General features: G+C 37.6%; 1 pseudogene across 1 annotated transcript; it reads right to left on the bottom strand.

The window, feature by feature from the left end:
• Window positions 1-764: 764 nt before the first annotated feature.
• Window positions 765-2284, bottom strand: LOC103269578 (annotated as a pseudogene). Its single transcript, XR_002482481.1, has one exon. The product of XR_002482481.1 is annotated as an interleukin enhancer-binding factor 2 pseudogene (transcript).
• Between the last annotated feature and the right edge of the window lie 6760 nt (window positions 2285-9044).

The following is a 9044-nucleotide window of genomic DNA, read 5'->3' as shown; positions in this document are numbered from 1 at the left end:
AGAGACAGTAAATGCCTAGTCTGTGGGTGTGCCTTTTCTATGCAAACCAACCAATCCAGAGCCCACACCTAAACTGTTTCCTTTATTGATTCTCATACTTTGAACCACTATCCACACCACCTAATCAATACAGGGCCAGGTACCAGGTAACTAGGTACAGCCTCTATGCCCCAGAGACAAATGAAATGATTCAAACCAGCCAAACCTAACACTGTTTACCCTGCCTCAGCATTGCTTCCCAGAAACAATACAATAAAACTTTTTGCTCATGTTTTGCCCTTGCTTCCTTTCCCTGCCTGACCAGCCCTAGCATTTCTCCTTGGGTCTTCCATGGTGTGGCATGTCTCCTCTTCTTGGCATCTGTGAGTATAACATGCCACATCTTCTCTCTTTTTTTCTTTTAGAATCATGGGGTACATGTAAGGATTTGTTACATATACAAATTGCATAAAGGCAAGGATTGGGCTTCTGATGGGCCCATTCCCCAACCTCCCAGTGTTGAGCATTGCACCCAATGGGTGATTCTGTATCCCTTAACCTTTCTCCCCCCTCCCTCCTTTAGCAGTGCCCAGTACCCGTTGCACCCATCCTTGTGCCCGTGTGTGCCCAGTGTTTAGTGTTCATTTATGAATGAGAACGTGTGGTATTCAGTTTTTTGTTTCTGTGATAGTTCACTTAGCATGATGGCCTCCAGCTGCGTCCATGTTGCTGCAAAGGATGTGATTTTGTTTTTCTTTAACATACCATTTTTTTTCTTTTACTAGTAAGTACTTTAATCATTTTTCTTAGAAAAAAAATTCCAGACACAGTTCATAACATTTCAACAACAAAGTACTAGTTGAGAGAGGGGTTTTCAGAAGTTGGGGATTCTAGAATATTAAGAAATGTTGGTATTCTGACTTCATTATAGATGGGCAACATAGGTCATAAACAGGAAACATCTGGTTGCTAAGCCAATATCCAAACTCAGTGGAAGGACACTTTCTTCCATAGGGTTGATTTTCCTTCTTGCTGTCTTCCCTATTCCATGGAAATGCCTGCCGCCATATCAAGCCCAGTAGCTGCTAGCTTAGGCTCCAGTCTTCATCCTCAGTAGGAAAGGGAGTGAAGGGAGGCTCACTCCTGAGTTTCCATGCTTTCCTCTTCTTCTCCTTGAGGTGGCTTTTCTGTATTCTCCTCCTCTTCCTCTCTTTCCTTCTTCTCTGGTGGCTTCTTATAAGCCTTTTCTGAGGGTGTCACTTTCACTCCATCCCAGATAGATATTTCAGAAGCAAGATAGCTGGCGTCACCCTCCTGGCCAAGAATCTTCCTAAAGTCACCACGTGAAAGGATGCGGACCAAAGTCTGAGCTGTGTAGCAGACCATATCCTGCTGTTCTAGGGTCATGACTGTGTGTACTCTGAAGTTGCCACTCTCACAGGGGTCAGTGATACCCACTGAACCTGGCAGGAATAGTCTTGCAGCCAGAATCTGCAAGCAATGGCTGTATGCAACATTTAGGGCCAAAGGCTGTCTGGTGGGGTTGTTCATCACAGCATAATGACCAAGTAGGTCTAGGATCCAGGGTGTGAGGAGCTCAAAACTAGGAAAATGAATCCTCAAGTCCTTTAACGGTCTGATGAGAACTTTAACTGTGAACTGAGAAGCATTTTCCTCAAACCAGTGGGCATGTCGGATAGCTGCTAAGGCACTCTGCAACACCTTGAAACCCAAATGAAGCTCTGGGTCCAGTTTTCGGAAATTGGGTGGCACTGTTGTAATAAGAATCTTCACTGTGGCATCAGAAGAACTGATTTCAAAACCAGTTTCATTGGTCAGCATGGTCAAAACTTCAGAAGGATCCTGCGCTCTTAGACTTTGCACAACTTTGTTCCCCAGAGCAGCAACAGCTTCCATTGTTGGCAGAATCTTCAGTATTACCACCAGGTCAGCTACATTGTGTCTTGTAGCCATTGTTCCCTTTTTATATGATCCTACCTGTCAGGCTTCTTCAATTTGCACTTCAAATGTTTCTGGAGCTACAATCAGATTGTCAATCACATTGTTTATTTTTGTCACCAGAGAAAGGATAGAGGCCTGTTCAGTAGAATTAGGAGCCAGGTCCTGATTCCTCTTCAGCAAGGCCTCACTGAAGGAAGTCTGATCAGGTTTGGCTTGACTCGAAAGACCATCTCACACAAATAGAAATCAAATGGGATATGTGGTACAAAGGGCCTGAACCCACCTCTGGGCGTCCTCTGGAGCCAAAACGCCCACCACGACCACGGCCTCTGTCACCCCTCATGGTGCCATAAACCCTGAACAATGGAGGTCACACTAACTGCTCCATCACTCTCCATGCCATGTTTTTAATGGCAATTATCTTTTGATCTGTTGGCATTACCTTACCTGAATAATTATAAAACCTGTATTTAAAAACACCAAGTCATGAGCTTGGGGTCTTCATCTCCATAGAAGGGCTACTTTTCTCTACACAGGGCAAACACTTGGTTTTAATGTACACAAAGTGTCCATAGAAATAATACACTGGGTCATACCAATACAAAAGTCATAAATCTATAAATTATAAACAAAGATTTTTGACTCATGCCATTGCCTTGAGGTTTTCTTTTATAACTCTAGTGCCTCCCAATTTAGTGCGTTTTTAAAAAAGTTTAAACCAAATGGTGGTGGTGATGTGGTGGAACATGAAGTCCTGTCCTCATCAAACATGGCTGAATCGCATCAGGTGATAGCTGTGGTGTGTTCTCATGCAGCCTAACTGTTTCTAACTCATTGTCTTCTGAATGGTTTCAATGTTGAGGAAGGCCTGAAAAATTTTTTTTCACTTATTTTTTTACATATAGACTCTTTGGAATTACTCTTGCACTGTTCAATAACCTTCTCTACTGCAAATCAACTAATCCAGAGCCCACACCTAAACTGTTTTCTTTATTGACTCTCATACTTTGAGCCACTTTAATATTGCCACTTTGATATTTGTCACATCTTAACTCCTAGGATGCCACCTTAACATTCTGAAATACTCTTTGGTCTGTTGGGAATAGTTTTTAAAGATAATGGTCAAGTTTTTTGGGATGCATTTTATTGGTGTGGTTGAAGGGTAGGGAGAAATCAGTACAGTGTAGTCTCAGATTATCCTGGCATTTTCCCCTGCTGATTTTTTTTTCTAGGTCTACTTTGAACAAGTCTGGTTTGGCAGGTTTTCCCTTAAATTGGGTGCTTCTAGGGTGATTGTAACTTTAAGGCAGAGAGATCTTATGTCATACTGTCAATAACCTGGTGGGGCGGAGCATGAATATTTCCTTCTTTGGTTTCCTTCCTTAGACTTCAGGCAGATCAGGCTCTCTCCCTAGGAGCTTGGAAACTTTCTACCATACAGTCTCACCTTTTTGTTGTTTGCTTTTTCTGTGGTGGAGATTGTGCACATTTCTATTGTTGGTCATGAGCTTTCTCCTACAACATAGTCATTTCTCCCCCAATTCTGGAAATGCTGGAAGAGCACTGACATAGTTCTTTTTCTTCCACTTCATCTTTTTTATATTTTCCCATTTTCTTGGGATTTTCTTTCAATTTCTAACAAAGGCTCTCTTGGCATTTCCTTTTGGCATTAAACATTGATGGCTTCATAGTAAACATGCGAGTTTACAGTAAAGCAAGTGATCATTGATTTAGGTGAAGTTTGCACAAGGATGACCTGACCAGGCCACTTTGGCAGTAAAGACAGGATGAGTTGATTCATTCCTATCAGTGTAATTGGGCAGGGTTTCCTAACTATAGCAGAGTCTGGTCATCCTGCTACCTGAGACAAAGAATTAGTCTCAATATGTTGTTTTCTCTAAGTGTGCATTGTTCCTGGCAGGCCTCTGAGTATATCTACACTCTTTATAACTGGTAGGCAGTCACCAGGACCCTGAGGGTTGATTCTATTGAGAAGCAGTCAATTTTACCATCAGTATCAGGGTGGGAGCACATGTCCCAGACTGGAAGCCCTCATTAGTTCAAGGTTTCAGAACCAGCATGGAAGTAACTGACGTTGATCAGGCTACAGGAATTCTGTGATTTTAGTGTAAATGAAAGTTACAGAATGCACTACAATAACTTGGTCATTTGAACACATTTATATTTATATGGGCTTTATTTGTATTAAACACTTGATATAGTTTGAAGGAAAACAGGTGTAGTTATAAAAAACAAGTGGTAGCAAGAGTTATTTTAGACATGGATTTAAGACTGAATGGCTCCAAATTATTTGTGTAGAGTTCAGATATAAATTTCAATATCCAACAAATACATAGTAACTTAGTAAATATATGAAAAAACTAGACCCTGTTAGTTTTTGAAAAATTCCCATGGGAAAATAAGAAAGACTTAAGTTCTGCAAATAATTCCATTACACACAGACATGTCACTCAAGGGCTAGATAAATAAAATTTTACTAAGTGTTAAGGAGAGCACTTGGGAAGGAAGCAGTCACTTAACACAATTATAAAACACATAGCTCCTTGTCCAGGATCAAGTTTTCTCTAATAGACAAATGGGCTTTAAAAATATCTTGCCAAAAACTTGAATTCCTGGAATCACAGTGGAAAACTCTCTACTTTGTACTACATTTTGTAATATGCTTAATTTTGACTTTTACAGAAATTATCTTTTTTCTTACTAATAATTGCCTTTCTATATTTTAAGTGATTCTTATTATACTCTTTATTTTTAATGTTAGTTTTTTAAAAAAATTACATTCTCTTCTTTTTTTCTTAAGATACAATACTGACAATTCTTATGTGAGAGGATGATCCAAACAATGGAAAAAAGAAATATTCTTAGAAATGTACTTAGAGTGTTATTATCTTGTAATTAGTGTAGATAACATCTGGCTAATAATAAAAGATCATTGTGTATTTAATAATTATAATTTTTAAAACTTTAGCACTGGGAACATTTCAACAACTTCTCTTGGCTTCATTTCATTGCAAAGTATTCAGTCATCCAAAAGAACTTCATATATGTGGTCTTTGACTTTTTGTTCTTATTCAATTAAATCCTTAAATAAATTTCCTATATCTCAAATGTCAATGTTGAACTTCCATTGAGAGAAAAATCAAGGTACAGATTGTCATCATATTATTCAATATGATGCTTTTAATTTTTTTCAGGAAGTCCTTTTTTCTTTCACGCAAAGCCTTAACATTTTTTACAGGAGGGATACTGCACAACACTGTGTGGACTTATCAGTTCTCAGATGAATCAGGAGGATGTAAATTACATAATAAAAATGGCAATGGATTTAAAACAAAACAGAAAGCATTACTGGGAGAATGAAAAACAGTATCAGAGAAAGAAAAAAAAAATTATCCGTTAACAAGAAAGAAAGAAGGAAAGAAGGGAAGGAAGGAAGGAGGAAGGAAGGAAGGCAAAAGTAGATGTCATTGTTGTTCTTCAGCAAAACAAAATGTTGAGAAAACACAAATATCAGAAGAAAGGAGTTAAACTGCTTGAAAGATAGGGAAGAAGGAGAAATGGTTTACGAGTTTGCAAATGTAATATTGTGATTTTTCACTCAATAAAATTAAATCAAAAGAGAGAATCACAGCATATCTTGCTTTATCAACTTTAGTTCAAGAATGAAAGTCACCTTTCTTTCTTTATTAAAAAGTTTTTGAAGCAATTTTTCTGTTAAAATCTGTAGGAAAATATGATCTTCTATTGTAAAATCTCATCAAAATCAAAACAGCTATCAACATCTTTTTGTTGTTGTTGTTCCTTAGCATCAAAGGTTATAGAAAAGGGAGAAATAGACATTGAGGGACATTTTGAACCTACAAATAATATTTCCTGAAAATATCTATGTCTAGCATGCAAGATTGTAATCAGGTCTAGGAAACTATCTTAAGGAAATATATTAACTTTTGAACTAATGATAAAAGAGCTCCCACAATAGTATGTTTTCCACAAATGACCTTTCTGTTGACACAAATGATCTATTACCTTCTTGCAAATCTTCATATAAACCATTTCAGTTAGAACTTTGCCTTTAAGGTTATTTCTTTGTAGAAATGAAATATTTGGTTGTGTGTGTGTGTGTGTGTGTGTGTGTGTGTGTGTGTGTGTGTATGACAGAGCTGGCATTTATAGTTTCCAGCCCAATCACACATTTCTGAACCTTGGTAAATTGAACTGATTGAACATTTGCAATCCATTCATTTACCATAGGGCTAGTGAAGACATTTGTTTTTATCCTTTTATTATTGATATCATGCCCAGAAAAATGAGAATTTCCAAGAATTGTAACATGCTTGTTTTCAGATTAAAACAATTATGAAAATTTCAAATATGTAAGACATTTGTATCTTAAATTTTTTTTTCACCTACTAAAGGACTGAATTAATTTCCAAGTAAATAATAAGTAGGCATTTCCAAATACAAGCAGACATAAAATTTTCACTTTTAAAATCTAAATGTCATTATATTTAGCTCTATTATTGGTACTTTAATACTTCTCAAACTTAGATTATTTTAACTGTTAGTATGGATATATATAAGGAAAGCCTCTCTGTAATTTTACACAGGTGCATTTCCATTTGTAATATTGACCTTGGAGTTGGAACCCTGGAAACGAAGCAAGATGACTTAATAAAAAAGCTCTTTTGCTGCTTATAGAAGTATATCCCTTCATATTGAGCCTAGAGTTCGTCCTTGTTATCACACATGTTATGCAGTGGTTTGGCGGCAGGATTTGAGTTGAAATTTACTCATATTATTCAAGCATTGTGGATGATGGTGAGAAGGTGGTCTTCAGGAGGTGCTGATAAAGCTAAAGAACAGGAAGAAGAGTTGATGGGCTATATCTTGTTCTTGCAATAAAGTCAGCCTGTCTTCCACTAAGAGGAAAATAAATGCAGTGCCCACCCACAGTGGACATCTACAATATCCTTCTTCTGTATGGGTTTGTGAAGATCAAGTCCATTAAATTGCTGGTTTGAAATATTGTATATTAGATCTGTCATCAGAGTAATCCATAGCATGTGAAGTTCTTTTAGATAAAAAAGAATGAACTCTACTGTTGTTATTCTAGTGAGATTTTTACATTGTGGTTCACAGATATGTTTGGTGTGTTTTTGGTCCAGGAAAGAACCTAATGTAAATCCTGACACTTTAGTCCAAATACAGAGTCATGTTCAATTATTATTTGGCCAAGGACAGGGAGAGTAGCTTGGTTTCTATGTAGTCTCTAGGGCCTAATTTTAGATGACCATTCACTAAATGTTAAGAGGGAATGAACAAAGATAAATATATATTTAATGCTTCATGGTATATATGGTTAGGACAGCCACTAACAGTAATATTTATTTTTTTTATTATGTAATATCAACAAGACCTTGATTAGGGTTAGAAGCTACTGAGTATTTAAGGAGTTACTATTACTTATGTCTTGTTCTCTATGGGAAGACATTTTATGAATTTCTTCTGATAATACAAGAATAGTTCTCTAAAAAAAATACTAAAAACAAGGAACTGTTTTATGTAATAACGATGAAAAAACATTTTGCCTGATTTTTCCCACAACAGAGTTAAAAATATAATGTGTATTAAGTTACATATTTAGCAAATAGATATTAAGAAAAATGATGAAAAAATCCATGCACTTTATATTTAAGAAATCTATGCCTGCATCATTCTAAGTGAACTATCACAGAAACAAAAAACTGAATATCACATATTCTCACTCATAAGTGGACACTAAACATTGGGCATTCAGGCACAAATGTGGGAACGACAGATGCTGCATGCTGCTGAAGAAGGAGGGAGGGGAGACAAGGGGCACTCAACCATCCACTGGGTACCATGTTCACTACAGGAGAAAAAGAAGCCCAAACCTCGCCTTCACACAATCTACTAATGAAGCAAATCCTCACATATACCCACAACTCTAAAATAAAAATAACAAATAGAAATCTAAGTTTGACTGTTTCCTACAGACTCTCCCTTTTTAGGGAACTGAAGGGAATAAAGAGAGAGAGAGAGAGAGAGAGAAGAGATGAGCAGAGAAGGAGAGATTATTCTTTGTTAGGAAAGAATACATATGTTCTGGGTTTTATAAGTTCTCCCATTTATATACAGTAGTCTCATTAGAAAATGCAACATAGCCTGGCTCGGTGGCTCAGCCTGTAATCCCGCGCCTTTGGGAGGCTGAGGTGAGTGGATTGCCTGAGCCCAAATGTTCGAGACCTCATCTCTACAATAAATGAAAAATTAGCCGGGCGTGGTAGCGCGCCTGTAGTTCCAGCTACTTGGAAGGCTGAGGCGGAAAGATTGCCGGCGCCCAGCAAGTTGAGGCTGCGGTGGCCGGGAGCGGCCACTGCACTCCAGTCTGGGCGACTGAGTGAGACTCCAACTGAAAAAAAAAAAAAAAGAAAGAAAGAAAGAAAGGAAAATGCAACACAGGTGAAATTTGGTATAAAACTAGCCTGACTCAAAGGTTCAAAACAGACTTGACATGGTGTTTCACTGATTACCATGTTCACTTACAGAGATCCCCAAATTGCATGATAGTCTCAGAAGCTCTTTGACTACTAAAATATCAGAAAGTCTATTGAGAATACTTGCTCTAATGGTCTACATAAATTGAGTCCAATGCTAAGTAGTGAAAAGTCCACTCACTATTTGAAACTCCTTAACTCATGTTCATTCCCAAACAAATTTTGAGGTAGTCAAAGAAGTTGTTAAGCATTTGACAGAAGGCAAAGGAAAAGAAAGAGGGATAACTAAGAGAGTTTCAGTATTTATTTTGCTAAATGAACTCCTGGGCTATACAACACTTTCTGTTTATATAAGACCTGAAGGGGGGACCTTGAGATGTAGGCAATATTTGTAAATTATTGTGGGAGGACACTACAGTCTACTCTACTGAAAAGATTCTGACTATGAAATATAGAGCTGCCTAAGAGAAGAGAGATAACTATTAGATGTTTTTCCCTCCTCCCCCAGTACCAGTGTAGCTTCTTTATCTTGATAAAGAGATGAGACCCACAGAGACCAGATTA

This window comes from Carlito syrichta, unplaced genomic scaffold (genome assembly GCF_000164805.1).
Source record: "Carlito syrichta isolate Samal-C Ts95f unplaced genomic scaffold, Tarsius_syrichta-2.0.1 Scaffold309303, whole genome shotgun sequence".
Classification (NCBI taxonomy): domain Eukaryota; kingdom Metazoa; phylum Chordata; class Mammalia; order Primates; family Tarsiidae; genus Carlito; species Carlito syrichta.
This window is presented reverse-complemented; position numbering and strand designations above follow the sequence as displayed.